The sequence below is a fragment of the Acomys minous genome (genome assembly GCF_964271855.1).
Source record: "Acomys minous genome assembly, chromosome: 9".
In the NCBI taxonomy this organism is placed as follows: Eukaryota; Metazoa; Chordata; class Mammalia; order Rodentia; family Muridae; genus Acomys; species Acomys minous.
The window spans coordinates 52,726,879-52,743,930 of record NC_140490.1 but is presented as its reverse complement, the minus strand read 5'-3'; the positions used below and the strand labels follow the sequence as shown (position 1 = coordinate 52,743,930).

Here is a 17,052-nt window from a genome sequence, read left to right as displayed (position 1 = left end):
GAGTAATATTGCCTGGAAGTGACAGGGTTAACAGTTTGAGTGGGGGGTGAGGGGATGGCCACTTTTCTGAAAAAGCAACAAAAACCCCAAACAGAAACTCCCGGTTCCTTAAAATGTCTTAACTCTGATTGAACATTACTATTTCAAAATCTGTGTGATAGCAAATTAATAGCAATTTGCTATTCATAGGTAGTATTTATAGGTAAAATCTGGCGTGATACAGAATTTACATGTTCAAAGAAGAAAATATAATGGAATTATGTACCACGCGGGACATTTTTCAGGGTACTTAATTCCTTATTTATGGAAACTACACAACTAAAGGAGACTCCAGAGTCAGCAGACTCTTTTCTTAGTTGCATGAATATAGTTCTGAAAAGTTAAATCCACATAAAGATTATTTCTAGACTCCTTAATTTTACTTATGACCTTGTATGTGTTTATTCACAGTTAATATTTCCAAAGTATGAATTGTTTGTTAAAGTGTAGTAATAAAGAGACTTATTAAGAATATATATTGCCTATGTTAATGACCAGCGTGGCTCACTGAGGTACTTTACAGAAATTTAGTTTGGGGAGTCTTAGAGTAAGTATGAAAGTAGTGGACCTGTTGGCGAGATTTCACAATATTTTAAAATATTTAAGATTCTTATCATTAATATGGCTTTTCAGCTCCATGAACCGCCATTTGGTTACTGATAGCAGATATCAATCCTGGAGAGCTCCAGTGTGAGCTTAATAATTGCGTACAGAAAGCTGCAGCCTGCGGTCCCTTTGCCCTCCTCATACAGGGGACTGTAGTCATCCCATACTGCCTTGATGCTTAGTCAAGAAGTGTTGTCTGCTGCGCCACATGCAGCTTGATCTGTTCAAATCAAGCAAGTAAACACATCTCCCAAGACAAGACAGTAAGTCCACCATGTATTGAGTGTCCCCTTACTCTTTCTAAGTCAGCAAAGTATATTTATATATAAAGCAATTGTCCAAGTTACAGTGAGCAGATGGGGCTTCAGGGCAAGCCTGCCTGCAAAGAGCCTTCCCTTTACCTCTGCAGATGCCTCATTCAGCTGCATCCCCCTTGCTCCATCCAGCAGGGTGAATTTCTTGCTTCATCCTGCAACTTCTGCTCTTTGTACCTACTTTTGTTTTTAAATGCATTATAATTGTTGTCTCTTCTAGCTTGAGTGTTTTGAGAGTAAGTCTTCTGTCTTGCTCATTCATTCTGAATTCTCAAGTCCTAGCGTAATCTGGCACATAGTATGTGCTGAATCCATGTTTATTGACGAGAGATTGCAAAATAATACCTCGTGCAGGATTTAAGCATACTGCTGTGTTGTAGTTCATCTAGGTCTCTTGGACTAAATATACCATTAAAGTACACCAGGATGCTTAGGCAACCTTTGTAGACAACCATCTTTTAAACTTGGAAGACAAGCAAATACATATTGAATGCATTTGTGTTTTGTGCTGGGTACTGGCTTCCATGTTCTTTATTTGATAATTTCAACAGTTTTTAAGAGATTGTCTGTCTTCACTTTACAGACATTGAAGCAGAGAGCAAGCTTCTGTTTGGTAGCTAACACACGAGGAAATCCTTACATTTTTCCCAGAACGTAACATGTACGGTTAACTCAGAAAACATATTTGGCATCATAACAAACTTGTGAGTGAAACCATTAATAAAAAGAAGCATAGTATAAAATCAGGCTATCTTGGATTATGGCTTGAAGGAATTACAGAAGTCTGGGTATTGAGAATTTAAATACCAAATAAAAGGAAAGTAAGCTCTCATTTCTGTTCTTTGTACAAACGAAGTGTAATGTTACTCTTTTCTTAGACTCTGGCCCTGGGGAAGCAGTCTTATACATGTGCTACTTTGACAGGACTAAGCTTAAGCTGAGAGCGGGAAGCATCCTGACCCAGAGCAGGAACCGCTTAGCTTTACAGTCTCTGAAACACTGTCACCCCAGCAGCCTGTGGCGAGAGCTGTTCAATGGCAGAGGCCGGCTGGAGCTTGTCCTGACTCTCAGTTCCACCCCTGCCCTTTCTGCCCCAAGTAGCTGCTTAGTTACAGCAGGCAGGCCTGAGAGGTAGCAATCTTAATGCTACTTAGTTACAGCAGGCAGGCCTGAGAGGTAGCAATCTTAATGCTACTTAGTTACAGCAGGCAGGCCTGAGAGGTAGCAAATCTTAATGACACTTAAGATTAGCCTGACACATAGTTTGTCCCGGCCTGAGGATATGTGTCTCCAGTAGCTGGGCCCCATACATTCCAGGACATCGCACACAGGCGGGCGCACACACGCATAGGCAAGCACACACCATTGCTGCCTGATACTACACAGATAGTATCTAGTCCTGAGCATACATACTTATAGTATGGATTAATTTGTGGTAGGTGCAGTAAGATGCTTAACATTAACACAAAAAAGCCAGAAAAAACTTAACTACACACTGTAATAAAATCTCCTGTATCACTACTTCTGCACTCTGGTGCTATTAAGCAAAACAGTAGGCTATTTGAGCACTAGTGTTGCACTACTAGGACAGCCTATCTGATAGCTAACCGTCAGTCTGATAAGAGAGATGGATCCGTATGTCCTCAGCAGAGATGATTCTTGCTGTGAGTGAGAAAGAGCAGAACAGCATAAGATGTCATTTAAAAAGTGTGAGTTGTTTGTTCCTAGAATTTTCCATTTACTACTTTTAGATGGTTGGTGATGCTGGTAGCCAAAGCCACAAGACTGAGATCCTGAAGATGGTTGACTAATTTTTCCACTAAATAAAGGATGCTGGGAAAATGTAAGAAAGTGTTAAAACAAAACAAAACAAAACAAAACAAAACAAATGCTTTCTAACATTTTGAGTGGCTGTTGTTTTTTAAAAGTTACCGACCCATATTTATTGCATTCCCCATTTTAGAAATCCTCTCAGGTTTGGCCAGCTGTTGAGTGTTTCTGTTCTGGAGACACTCATGAGGGTTCTCAGGGAGTAAGCCATTCTCACATCCTGTGTTTGTGACAAGATGACCACTGTCCACAGTCGCTGTGTGTCTACCCCTTTCTTTGGGATTAATTTTTAGGATTTCTGTAACCCGGAATTAACCCTGAATAGGTTATAGGCTTTTTATTTTTAAATTGCAAATTACTAGCTGTATCTTTTTGTTTTATTTTGTTTTCCTTAACTAATTTGGCTCGCAATTTGTATTCTGATCCAAATTTGGTTACTAAGGATTTAGAGAAGAATTTTTCCTTCAGGAAAGGCAGGTCCTCAAACTGCTGGCCAAGCATAGCAGGGTGAGTGCTGGGAAAGGGATGTTGGGCCCAGGAAGAAAAGTAGGTGCTGTCTTAGGTTTGTTCACACTCTGTTTCACAGCAGAAATTGTGGGGGCAAGTATACCCCTCCTTCATTTTATGGGTACTAAGTGTTGAGAGTCTGTGGTCCAATATTTAATGAAAGATAAAAGCTTACAGTGCCTTGTCAATATACATACATACATACATACATACATACATACACAAATATATATATACACATACATATATGTACATACGTACACATATACACATATACTTATATACCATTCATTTTGTGTATGCATGTATATTTATGTACAGCTGCTCCTCAAAGTATGATATAGTTGTGATCTGATAAGCCCACTGTAAATTTTTAAAATTGTGAGTTAAAAGTGTATTTAATATAGCTGTATTACAAAAACGAGCACGTAGCACAAAAATGAGCCACGCTGACCCCTGGTTGACCAGAAGTCATCTAACACAATATCTCATTTATCATGCACACAGTGCACAACAGAGTGGTTGTGTGGACATACGCTTACAATATGGTAAAGTTGAAAATTTGTAAGTTGAACCACTGATAATTTGGGGTCTCCATTTCCCTGTCTATCTTTATTTACTTTTAGAATATTCATGCACATACTAGTATAGATTCTGTTTTTTATAGTTGAAATTGTTTTGCTGTCAGCCAAAAAGGGAGAAGTAGTTGATACATGAATGTGCAGTCAGTGCCTCCACTGTTGTTTTCAGGTAGGTGCGCCTGCCTTGGTGTGGCTGTGTTCACTGCTAGGTTGTGCCCTTTGTTAAGGCAGACATACGTAGAGAGAGGTCTCAGAACCCACTGGTGTTATGTGGTCAGGAGCTGCAACTCTAATACCAGATGCTTTTTGGTATTTGTGCCAGATCCCATAGTTGACTATTTTTGAAACCCGGACTGACATCTCTTACTCTTGGGGTATAGCACAGATGAGTGAGGGCAGGCAGGGCTGGGTTGTGTAGCCTGCATCATTCTAGAAGGCCCACCTGTGTGGTGGCAGAAGGCACTGTAAGCTTTCAGAGTCAGCTTACTCTCATGAGGCTCTCGCTTCATTTCCACTCCATATGGAGTTGTACATTAGCCCCTGCTCTGGTGTATTGAAGATTCATTTAAAGATTATGTAGGTTATGCTTTTTGACTCTTTAATAATAAACTATACGATAAAATTTCTTTTATCTTTGCTTTCTTTAGTCACCAAGCCAGTGACTAAAGAGATAATTATGAAGACAGGTCAGAGGTGTTGTGCCTCTAGTAACTATTTTAGGAACTCCAGACCAAAAGGGAACGGAAATTGTGTCCAGGGAAAGAAGCCAGAATAAAAATGATCAGGTGTGAGAGGCAACCCATGCGTAGCTACATGACCTTATGTAGCTACGGGAGGAAAAATCCTAAACATGGCTACTCAACCCCCTAGTGTGCCAGAACTAAAGAGTACCTTTCACATGTGTCTTCCTGTAATCAGTGACTGTATGATTTATTATCTTACTATGTATGATTATATAAGGTATGATATGCTAATTGTGTGTTTTAATGACCTAGTATTTAAGCAATAACATTTAATCATAGACTACACAGTGGTGACAACAACACATTTAAGAGGTCTCATTAGGCTATCAATTTCATTTGGTGACCTTGAACTAAGTAGACAACTTAAAGAAACTTTCCTCTAAACTTTATGGAAGTTGGAAAAGCTAGATTTTATCTGAGTCTAAATGCTTGTGCTATAGTATAAACTGTAGAAGTAACCTAGGAGCACATAGGTACTTCCTATAGAACTTAAAGAAGATGGAGTGCACCTTCTGAGTGGGGACTGTGGAGACATTGCAGCTTACTGACATGCTCTGTCCTTGCCCTTCCTTTGAGGTGCTGGCCCATGTGCTTGAGAGTGCATTGATTGTTCTCATTTTTTCATAATTTGCTGTGGCTTATATCATCCTTTATCAAAACAACGTGTGTTTAGCATTTTAGTTCTAAGGATAGGGACATGTCCATGTTAGAAACTTTATTTGTAGGACATAACATTACCCAAGTCTTTTTAGTGAACAGGACATGGCTCTAAGAACATTTAATGTGGTTTTCATTTATTCTTACAATATTCCATGTGGTAGGCACAATAGCTCCATCTTTAAAGTGAGGACCAATCATGGAGTGTGCTTGCCCTTGCTTAGAGAGCATGCAGACCAGGACTTGAAGAATCACCACTGTCCAGCAAACACTGAGTAACTCCCTGGGCCTGGAGCTGCTGTAGACATAGAGATGTATAGCACTCGGTGACCACCCTTACAGGCCTCTTTTTTGTTTGTTTGTTTGTTTGTTTTTGTTTTTCGAGACAGGGTTTCTCTGTGAAACCTTGGCTGTTCTGGACTTGCTTTGTAGACCAGACTGGCCTTGAACTCACAGTGATCCACCTGCCTCTGTCTCCGGAGATCTGCCTGCCTCTGCCTCTGGAGTGCTGGGATTAAAGGCCTGCGCCACCACCCACAACCCTTACAGGCCTCTTTTGCAGTGAATATTAGCTTACAAATTTGAACTACTTGCTAATGCTGAATTACAGTTACTCTCAAATTTCGTAGCTCAGAACAAGGAGCATCTCACAGGTTCAGCTGTTCAGGAATAATGCTGCTTTAAACTGCTCCAATCTACCTGTCAGCTGGCCCTGTGTGCTCTGCAGACTGCCCGTTGACCAGAGAGAGAGCCCCCACAAGCACGTTAATATAGCAGGTGGCAGGAGGGCTTCCATGGGACTGTTCACGGTTGTTTTTCCCTCAGAAAGATGGGCAGAGTTGGACTAATACAGAACCCACAGAGTCCCTGTAACCAAACTTAGATGTGTTATTGTGTAGTCGTGCTGTATTCTGTTGGTCACACAGCCCACCCTGTCTATTATGGAAAGGAAAAGCCAAAGCCAAACCAGGATTGGCTGGACAGCTGAAGGTCTCCTAGAAGCTAGCTTGAACACTTAAGAGTGTGCGGAAAGGAAAAGAAGCCTTCAGAGGAAGGAATGGTGTCAGCACAGAGGGCAAGGGCATGCAGGCTCAGAGAAACAGAAGGCGGCATGATGGAAAGCTGCTTGACATGTAAAGTCATACAGAGTAGCAGTGTGACACCTCCTCAGGAGCTGATCCAGGACTCTGGACTGCGAGCCCCAGGCTGGCCATTGTGGTACGTGCTGATAAACAGATACAGTGATCTTGGAGGACTGAAAACTCTCAGAAGTACTTCTTCATGGCTTGTTGACTTTGGGAGGGACCAGGAATAGGATTTTGAAGAAAACAAAAGAGTGAAGAATGAACTTGTATATGTTATGGTAGAAAACAGGGAAAGGACAGCTGCTTATAGAATGTTCCAGGCATACTGTGCTAACAGGAATGATGCCCTTGGATGTGTGTGTGTGTCTAGCAAAGATATTTTTGTTTTGTTTTTGTTGTTTGTTTTCAAGCAGTAATAGGAAACTAGGTTTCCATCCTCATATTCGCTTATCCCTCTGCTGTGTACAATTTCAAGCTGACATCGTTGTAAATCTGTTACCCGTGGGAACCACTGGGGCTGGTTGTACAGTTGTGAGGACTCAGTCCTATGTATAAAGTATGGGTCTTCAAGGATTTTAAACAGCTTTCAGGTGATTCTGTTATGGTGTGCTCAGCTAATGGGAATGTGTGCTTTAAAACTATTCAGAATTCTGGGGATGATGGAAGTTAATGTGGCATACATACGATGACAGCAGACAGTGTCATAGGAACAATTCACTTCCAAAGGAAAGAGCTAACTCTCCAGAGTGATTGCCTTTTAGTATTAGAGGATACTATCACAATTTATATTGAAATATTTTGCTTATATAATCACTAGCCATAAAGAATGATTCCTATTAATGTAGTATATTTTAAAATTTTAAGTCATGTAGTTTTATTAAATCCAAAGTATATAGAAGAATTAAATAGAGTATCTATAAATACATAAAATTTAAGTTACTGGAATCTCCCTGACACCAAGCTAACTGTGGCTCTTCTAGATTTATGTCACAATGTGGAGTCAAAAGAAGCAAAATAATTTGTGTCAAGAAATTGGCTTTTGTCCTTGGCTGCTTCTAGCCAGCTGTCTTGCTTTATTGTTTTTTCTTTTTTTCTTTAGATCTGCTTGTTTTTATGTGTATGAGAGTTTTGCCTGCATACATGTATGTGTGTTATGTGTGTGCCCAGTGTCTGTCGGGAGGTTAGAAGAGACCACTATATCCCCAGGAACTACGGTGACAGATGGTTGTGAATCATGTGGGTGGGTGCTGGGAAGCAAACCCAGGTCCTCAGCAAGAGCAACAGGTGCTCTTAACCCCTCAGCCACAAGCTGTCTTACTTTAGACAAGCTTGTATTGTCCAATCTTGCTTTCTTTACCCATAGCACTAGTGTCAGTTTTCATATTGATCTAGGTATGTGCCACCATGCCTTTAATCCCAGCAGAAGCAGGCTGATGTCTGTGAGTTCAAAGCCAGCTTCATCTACATAGTGAATTCAGGACAGCCAGGGTTATGTAGACAGACCCTGTCTGACAAAACAAAACAGGATGATGATGATGATGGTGGTGGTGGTGGTGGTGATATAATAATTGTAAATTTTGATATTAGGATAAAACTGACAAATTTTAAAGAGTTAAGGAAAATTCAAAAACAATTTTAAAAAATCATGTGCATTTGGTGTTTTGCCTGCATGTGTGTCTGTGTGAGGGTGTCAGATCTTGGAGTTACAAACATTGTGAGCTGCCTAGTGGGTGCTGGGAATTGAACCTGGTTCCTCTGGACGAGTGGTCAGTGTGAGCCATCTCTCTAGCTCCAGAAAGTTTTATTAGGAGTCTAGAAAATAAATCTTCATTTGTATATAAGTGTCTCATTAATTTTTGAATTGTATCATTTTTAAACAGTCCTTAAGCCTTTTAGTGTGCTCACTTGTAGGATATAGTTAGAAGCAGGAAACAGTTTTGCTGCTTCATAGCTCTGGCTACAGGTTCAAAAAATTTTTTAAATTGTTCCATATACTTTTCTGAATGAGTAATCAATATATAGAGACTGCTGTAGCTTTAATATAGAGCAGTTTTAAGGTAATTTAAATAACTTGTAACATTTTATATGAGTGAAACTGTGATTATTGTAAGTGAAAAACCTGTTTTTCTAAAGATTTCCTTTTTCTGTTCAATGCTACATATTGTAATTTACTTTTGAAATTATATAATTAGCAAGCAAGAGGGTAATTTAGTCTAAGTGAGTAATAAACAGTATTGCTATAACCTTTAAAAGGCAGTATGTTAAGCAGCTGCAGAACTGACTTTAAAAATTAGTCTTTTTTGTTAAGAAGCAAAATCAGAGAGCTATTAGAGATATAAGTAGGTTTGTATGTTAAAGGAAGTTTCAAGTGGGTGGAGACAGGAATTCATCTTGAGTGATTAAAAAAAGACTTGTACTTCTTTAACCTTGTCACTCATTTCTTCGTGGCAGTGGCGCTTCTGTCCAATATGATGTTCTTGGCTAAAGAACTTCCTTTAATGTTTTTAGCACAGGAGCGCTGGCAGGTGATTCTAAATTTTCTTTAAAAAAAAAAAAAAAAGAGGAAGGAAGAAAAGAAATGACTTGGCCTTTCGAAGACATTTTTGCTGGGTGTAGTTATCTGCCTGCCTTCCTCCTTTCTGTTTTCCTGAGGATGACACTGGCTTCCAGTTCAGTGTTTATCTGCTTCCTCTGCAGTGTCTTTTCCCTCTAGGAAGCCTCAGGCTTTACCTTGCTGTTGCTTGGCAGTCGGTTCATGCTGCTGTCTGCATGTGTGTGAATGCTTTTCTGTAGTTGGTTTTAGATGTTTTTGTTTTGCTGTGGAGGGAATACCATTTGTCTGGCTTTGGATTTGTGACTTGATGTCTTATTTCTGGAAAATTTCAGGCACTATCTCTTCCAATCTTTTTTCCCTGTTGTCTCTTCTAGGATGCCAATTACATAAGTTATTTGAAGGAGCTCTGTAACTCTTGAGTGTATTCTTCTTTTTCCACTGTATTTTTTTTCTCTTCTGTTTTAGTTTTAATAATTTCTTTTGGTATATCTTTAAGTACAAGATTCTTTGCCCAGCTGTTTCAAGTCTCTTGAGTTTTTCCTATCTAATGTGTTTTGTTCAGTATCATAATGTTTCCTTTTAAAGCCAAGAGTTTGTACCTTGCTCTTAAAACTCCCTGCCTTGTGGATTTGCCGACTGCGCCATCTTGGTCAGGTTCTGTTGATTGCTGTATTTCTTAACCGTGGATTTTCCTGTTTTTAATATTTGGTTTTGTTGTTGTTGTTGTTGCATGTGAGATACATAATCTTTACTCCTGCAAAAGACCAGCAATGATGGAGGTTTGGTTGAGCTGGATTTGAGTTTGGCTGTTGCTATGGTTACCCTTGCTGTACCACATGCTTCATTTTCCCTGGAAGTTGCTACTGTTGTCTTGCACTTGAGATGGGACCTGGGTGTTGAAGGGCTGGTCTTGGGTTAGTTGTCCACTGCCAGCTTTCTGTGGGGTCCCCTTATGTACTTGCCCACTGATGAGTTGTTGCTTGTGACTCAGTGCTAGGCTCATTGTGGGAGTTTTGGTCATGCTTGGTATACTGGGGATTTGGGTTAGAACCTTCCCAGCATTCCTGCCTTTGTGAACAATGATGGCCAAACTTGGCCTTTGTCTATTCTTGGTCTTGGGTGGGAGTTTCTAGTGCCTTGAGCAGTGATGAACCCCTGCTTGGAGTAGGACCCTTGGTTTCTAGACAGTGTTCTGCTTCTTCCCTCATCTGGAGCAGCAGTATATTTTTATTTGTCTTTGGAGGGTAACAAGATTTACTGCCTTCCCCAGAAAGTGTTTCTCTATGTAAAGGATCCCTAGATCTTCCTATCTGGACTATACCATCTATACCACCAGCTGGTTTTCTGGCCTCCTGCTCACTGTCCAGGCTTCTTAGGGCACACCCAGGAGAGAACAACTTGCCTGTGTTTCTTGCTCTGTCATTAAACTCAGCTGACAGTATACACGCTGAGCTGGCTTCTTATTCAGGTAGTGCCCATCTATGGGGATGGGGATCTTTTGACTTTGTTGCCCAATACTCTCCTCATGAGTTAAGGAGAAGTTTTGGGTTTTGTAATGTGTCTGTTAAGGAGGAGTGATAATTCTTGTAGCGTTCTGTATCCTAAATTCTAATTTACATTTACTGTCTTGAGTAAGCATAGATTTTAAAGTATGATAAAAATCAATGCTACATTTAGGGGAAATGTAATATATAAACTAAATAAAGCCATATAAAGGTATGGGTCATATCTACTTTACTTGACATTTTCATGCATTTACTTTCTGTTATTGTTGTTGTTGTTTTGTTGTTGTTGTTTTGAGACAGGGTTTCTCTGTATAGCATTTAATTTCTTTATTCCTCGTCTCTTGCTAACATTTGGATAGTATTATTATAGATGGATCAAATATGCTTTTCCATGTGTGTAAACCATGGTCTTATCTATCCACTAGTCCTTTCTAGAAATCTAGGAGGCCAGATAGGATCTCTCTCTTGTCCCCTCATCCAGTCTAGACCAGTGGTCATCCTAAATATTTCTCGTTTTTTTTTTTCCAACCTTAAGGGTATTATCTAAGTCCAGACTTTAAAATTTTTAGACTCCTGACATCATCTCACAATTGCTCATCTGCTCCAGTCTCAGTTTCCTGTATCTACCAGAGTAGTAATGTTTTTAAAAGTTGCATTTGGTTATATGACTTTTGTATTTAAATCTGCCGTAGGTCCAAGGAGGGCCATTGCAATCCTGAATACATAGGTGCTATGGCCACACCCCCATCGAGGCAGGGTGGGGAGAAAGACATGAGAATACTAGGAGGGCTACTTAGGAAGAACGGCAGTCAGCAGGAGAAGGGGGAGACGATAGAGGGTGATGGAAGTGAATAGTATAGTACAGCGAGTGAACACAGGGAATTGTCTACAATTTAAAAATGAAAACTTCTTCAGTTGGCTCCCCAAAGCCTTCTGCCTTCACAGTAAAGTGCACATTCTTTAGTTTCTGTAACACACCAATCCCTACCTGTTTTGGCTCCATTACATACATCTCCCAACAGTTTTTGGCTTTGGTCAAACAGGGGTTTTTACAATCAGATACAGCTGTGTGATTTGAGTATCATGTCTTAGGGATGGTGGTCAACTGTGTGTGAAAATCACCTGGGAAACATTAGAAAAATCCCAATGCCCAGTGTGTGATTGACATGTACAAGGCACGAGACTCTAGGCTTAGTCCCCAGCACCAAATGACAACAACAAAACTAAATTGTCCTCTACAGCAGTGGTTCTCAACCTTCTTAATGCTGCAACCCTTTAATACAGTTCCTCATGTTGTGGTGACTCCCAACCATAAAATTTATTTTTGTTACCACATAACTGTAATACTACTACTGTTGTAAATCATAATGTAACTATCTGTGTTTTCATGTGACCTCTGTGAAAGGGTTGTTCGACCCGCAAAGAGTAAATCGGCAGGCTGAGAACCACTCCTTGAAAACAAAAATCCTTACATTCTGTTAGTAGTGAACTCACTAAACATATTTGGCTTGATGAGCCATTTTATCTGTGTCTGCTCAGTCTGCCATTGTAGCATGATAGGACCCATGAGTGGTCTGAACATATATGCTCATAGAATTTATGAGATTTTATTCCTTGTATTTTAAAAATCTTTAAATGTACAGTCATTTTTATCCATAGATTGTTTAGAGACAGTCTGGAGCAGATATGGCTCGTAGGCTGTATTTACTTATTGGCCTGAGTCTAGGGGCCTTAGCAAATAATGACTGTATCTTATTCCATAGTGTAATCAGTGCATTACAAGATCAGAAGTTTCTGCTGTTAGCAATGTAGTGGGAACAATTTCTACATGTTCGGATTCTCTGGAATGAAAAAAAACTTGCAATCAATTTATTTTAACACAGATTATCTTAAAATATCACACAAACTGTTTATATGAAGTAGAAAATTATGAACAGTCCCAAAATTTAGTTTCTTATAGCTGTCAGATTTTTCATTTGAGGCTCAGAGGAATATTCGAATAAGGAATTTTTATATCTGTTTGCTAATTTTTTTTTTTTTTTTTTGGTTTTTCAAGACAGGGTTTCTCTGTGTAGCCTTGGCTGTCCTGGACTCACTTTGTAGACCAGGCTGGCCTCGAACTCATAGCGATCCGCCTGCCTCTGCCTCCCGAGTGCTGGGATTAAAGGCGTGCGCCACCACGCCCGGCTGCTAATTGTTTTATTAGAAAGTTTAGTTTCTCTCCCCTCCCCCTCCCTCTCTCCCTCTCTCTCCATGTGTGAGTATATCCACACCACATATGTGTGTGTTGAGGGAAAACATGCCTGCTCATGCACTGGGGCCATATGATGATATCAGTACCCTTCTCTATCGCTGTTTTTTTAAGAGCAGAGTTCTCCCTGACCTGGGGGCTTATATTTTCTCAGCTAATCTGGAGACCAGTAAGATATGGCCATTTTCCTGTCTCTGTTCTTCTCTGACCTAGAGTTATAGGCATGTGCCACAAACCCAGCTTGTTCTGTGCTGGGATCTGAACTCAGGTCTTCGTGCTTGCATAGCAAGCATTCTTAACAGCTGAGCTGTTGCTCCAGTCCTATTGTTCAATTTTTAAGGGCTAAATATTTAATGCGTATCTAACTATAGGTCTTATTCTTGTACTAGCATATTTAAGTAAACATTTATGTCATGGTCGCCAACTGGAGTGGTTTCCATCTGTGTTGTACATTATGACTACTGGAGGGGTTTGATAGAAGCGTAATTGAGTAGGTCTTACCTCCAGGGAGTAAGCTGTGCTTTAGGTAATTCTTGGAAGTAGTCATTAACTTAATAGAGTATTTTGTCTTCTTTGATGAATTAAGAAATATAATAAAGCCTATTTTGTAAAAGCTATGTTCAGTACAAATGTTCAAAAGTGCTTTGAACTATGTTCAGTAGTGATGGCTCTAAATACTGTCACCGTGGTCTCTCTTATGTCTCTTGATACCAAGTCTTTGATTGGTTTCTACAAGCAGGGTCATCCAACATCTTGATTTTCTTTGATGTTTTCACTCAGTGTTTTCTAGATGTCTCAAGAGATTAATCTTAAACCATGTTTGTTCAAATTGAGAACAAAAGCCTAGAAGATAATGAGTGACTTGGTAACCAGGACCGATGGCTGTTACAGATGGCAACAGAGCTATTTCTAGTATTGTTTTGAAACAGGAATAAATTATAATTCTCTCAGATTGCACCAAAGAGTAGGCAAACACCCTGCACTGATCCAGATGAAATTGGTTTAAGAGGAAGATTACAGATAGCCCTACCTGTAGCAAATGACTAAGAAAACTGTGTTGTATTGTGGGAGAAGACACGTCTCTTCAGTGAGCTATGGTGATTATTTGCATGAGGCCTTTGAAGTGTTTAGTTTGTGCCTTGTAGTTTTTAGTTGTTTGTTTTATATTTTGTTTAGCACTAGCAGTGTCACCTGATGTGGTCTCCTTCCTTTATTGCTTAGCTGGAGAAGCTTGCTGGGAGATGGGCAGACAAAAGTCAGGGTGGGGTGGGAGTGGCAATTCTGCATGTTCACATTAGCTGTGTAGCATGGACAGTTGCCTCCACCCAATTTTCCCAGTTCTTCCAATGTAGTGCTTTGTAGCTACACATTGTTCTCTCTGAGATAGCAGACATTATTGTAAGCCACCTCTGATATAGCATAGTGGTCTAGGTCAGTGCTCACACATCAAGTCCAGAGTTAGTTACGTTCAAGAAGGGAAATAGGCCATCTTAGTATTACGGATACTGCCTGTCAGCCAGTTGTTGGATATTTGGAAATTGTTGAACATTCTGTACAGGCTTTGCTACCTATTTTGCAATGCAGTGTTAAGCCTGGTCCTACCGTTGATGGATCTGTGGGCTTTATAGAATGCCATGTAGCCTTGCTTTGGTTTTAAACAAGCTCCATGATCTTAATGATCCTAGCCTCTGTTTGAGAAGTTGATATCAAACCCAAAACATGGAGCTTGGTTGGATCAATTGTAAAGCAAAGTATAAAACTATGGTGAGCAGAGAAAGCTGTGTGTTTGAAGTCTTGAGTGGGTGTCTTTTGATATGAGCTGCCCAAGTCAAGGACCAAAGCCTCACTCCGGCCCTTTGGGAATTGGCAGTCTCTCCCTCAAGTGAGGCTCAGAGTTAGCAAAGACTTCTGGTCCAAGTATGAATGTTGATCCTGTGTGCAAAAAATGTTTACCTTAGCTTTCCTGCCCCCCTGATATTTGCATCCTGAAGATGGTTCCTGCCCAGATTAGCTAAATTTGCTTCCTTGTTTATCTGTATGCAACAACCTACCTCCTTGTTTGTCTGTATACAATGAACCCTGCCTCCTTGTTTATCTATATGCAGTAATATTGTCTCCCCGTTCAACTGTATTAATAAACATGCTGAGCTGGGATACTGTGGCCTCTTGATCAGAGACTAGTCTACGCAATCTCTATTTTTCTGTGTCCATGTGTTTGTTATTTGCTTTCTTCATGACTCTGGTCATGTCAATCCCTGGAACCATGCAGTGTAAGCCCAAGACCACAAGAGGACATCACGACATGCTGGGCTTGCATTTGCCTAAAATGGTCAGTGTAATCAAATGAGATGTAGTGCTCTCAGTTCCACAGTACTGCATATAATAGCAGACTCCTATGGATGAGAAGAGAATTTGGGGATTTTGGAGCAAGGCTCTACCATCATCTGCAGACAGTTGTTTTCCCTTTGAGAGACAGCTCTTGCTTTTGGGCCTTAAAGGAAACTGAACATTTGACAATGGGCCTCCAAGTTACCTTGCTACTTGAGCTAGGTGTTTCCTGACTCACTAATTTACAAAGTAGGATGTGCACAGCAGTAATCTATTGTCAAATGGAAGTGGCATATATGTAACTGGGCTGAAGCAGGTCCTGAAGGAGTAGCAAGTTTCATGAAGAAGTTGCCCAAATGCCTATGGTTTCTGCTCCTTTAACCATGCTGTTTGTCCCTGAGTATGCACCTATAGCCTCATGGGTGTGCTCTAGGATCAACTGACTGAGGAAGAGGAGACTAGGGCCTGGTTTATTGATAGTTTTGTGTGTTCCGATGATTAGGAATCATCTAGAAGTGGACAGCTGCAGCATTATAACAACCCTTCTCTAGGGTCAACCCTGAAAGACACCGGCAAAGGGAAATCTTCACAGTGGGCATAACTTTGGGCAATATGCATGCTCATACATTTTGTTTGGGAGGAGAAAGTAGCCAGATGTGCAGTTGTCCACTAATTCATGGGCTGTAGACAATGGATTGCTTTTATGGTCAGGTACTTGGAAAGAGCAAGATTGGAAAAATGGTAAGAAAGGCATCTGGGGAAGAAAGAAGTATATGAAAAGATCTCTCCAAGTAGATGAAGGACGAGAAGATACTTATGTCCTATGTAAGTGCTTAGCAGAAGGTGACTGCATCTAAGGATGCTCAGTACTCAAGTAGATAAGATGTCCCAGTCTGAGCATATTCAGCCTTTCCCCAGTCATCCTCTCATTGCCCAGTGAGCCATGTGATGGCAGAGAAAGGGGCTAAACATGGGATCGACAACATGGACTGCCACTCACCAAGGTTGGCCTGGCTGCAGCATGTCAGGTTGGCCAACAGCAGAGACCAACAGCCCCAGATATGGCACCATTCCCTGTGGTGGCCAGCCAGCGACCTGATGGCAGTTGACTACGTTGGGCTGCTTCCGCTGTGGGAAGACCAAGGCTTTGTCCCTACTGAAGTAGATACTTACTCTGGTTTTGAGTTTTTCTTTCCTGCACATAATGCTTTTTCCTAGGCTACCATGTGTAGTCTTACAGAATGCCGTATTCATTGTCATGGTATTCCATACAGAATTGCTTCTGACCAGGGAACTCATTTCCCAGCCAGCACAGCAGGAAGCAAAGGGTGTGGAGGGGAGAACTGTCCTGCCCTCTGATCACCTCATCCACTGCCTCCACATGTTCATGACTTGGAAGTTGGTCAGACCTAGTAGTTGGGTTTTCTGTTTGTTTTAAACGGGTCTTAACCTTCAGACCTCTTGTTCCTGGAAGTAAGCAGATGGCTAGAAAATCTACCAGGAACCTTCTTGTGACCAGTCACATCTGAGGCTGTATAAGGTCAAGCCTAAATTGTTTACGTAGAATATATTTCCTCAGGCTACCCTAAAAACCCCAACAGTTTTAGGAGCCAGAAACAAGTACCAGATATATGTTAAACCACCTCAGACAGCATAAAATTCACTAATTTATGGGTATGATTTGATAAATTCATTTTGTTTTACCACAAATCTCTAGACCCTCAACGTCTTATAAAACTCAAAGTCTGGGAAGAAGGGCAGAAAGGAGGGTGGCCAAGCCCATTTTAAAATGAATGAGTTAATTATGACAAATATAAAAGAATATTCCAAACAAACCCTGAAACCCTAAATTTATTAGATCCACAGGCTCCATCCCTCTCATTCTTTGTAGCCACCATTGTATTTCCTGTGTACTTGACCACTGGAGGTGTTTCATGGCAGAGGGTTCAAAGGGCTTAGATGGCTCCGCCCCTCCAGTGTTGCTGCCTGCAACATGCATCTCTCTTTTGGGATGGTTCCACCTGCTGCATGCAGATCTCCTTGGCACATATC

General features: G+C 40.7%; 1 protein-coding gene across 2 annotated transcripts in view; it reads left to right on the top strand.

Annotated features, from left to right (window-relative positions):
• Window positions 1-17,052, top strand: part of TMEM170B (transmembrane protein 170B) — a 35,454-nt gene that overhangs the window by 1,168 nt on the left and 17,234 nt on the right. The window lies entirely within an intron of this gene.